The 330-nt window shown below is 61.2% G+C and overlaps 1 protein-coding gene across 1 annotated transcript in view; it reads right to left on the bottom strand.

Annotated features, from left to right (window-relative positions):
• S100A13 (S100 calcium binding protein A13) overlaps positions 1–330 on the bottom strand; it is a 2,982-nt gene extending 2,652 nt beyond the window's left edge. Inside the window, exon 1 of the mRNA XM_007067809.4 lies at positions 8–330. The gene's annotated coding sequence lies outside the window, so the exon portion shown is untranslated. The remainder of the gene's footprint in view (positions 1–7) is intronic.

The raw sequence follows: 330 nt of genomic DNA, 5'->3' as shown, positions 1-330 counted from the left end.
CACTTACCCTGGTTTGCCGCTTGGGAGGAAGCTGCAGACAGGGAGGGCTGCGTCCCCTAGCGATGGTTTTATACCCGGCCAGCGGGGAGGGGGAGCGGGCAGCTGGCCCTGGGGGGCAGAGCTCACCCTTCCAGTGGTTCAGCAGAGCGGTGTAGTGTTTCCCATTCCAGTCGGACAAACGCCGCCCACGTCCCAACCCGCCCCCCCCTTCTTCAGTCAACATCCGAAGTTTAGAGCAAGTCACTGCCCACCCAGCAAGCGATCGGTAATATTGTCCCGGCCAGGCGGTATCTAGGGATCTAAACGCACACCCCTTGCCAGAGACAGAGA

The sequence above is a fragment of the Chelonia mydas genome, chromosome 24 (assembly GCF_015237465.2).
Source record: "Chelonia mydas isolate rCheMyd1 chromosome 24, rCheMyd1.pri.v2, whole genome shotgun sequence".
Classification (NCBI taxonomy): Eukaryota; Metazoa; Chordata; order Testudines; family Cheloniidae; genus Chelonia; species Chelonia mydas.
Note: the sequence above shows the minus strand (reverse complement) of the source record. Positions and strands in the feature narration are given on the sequence as shown.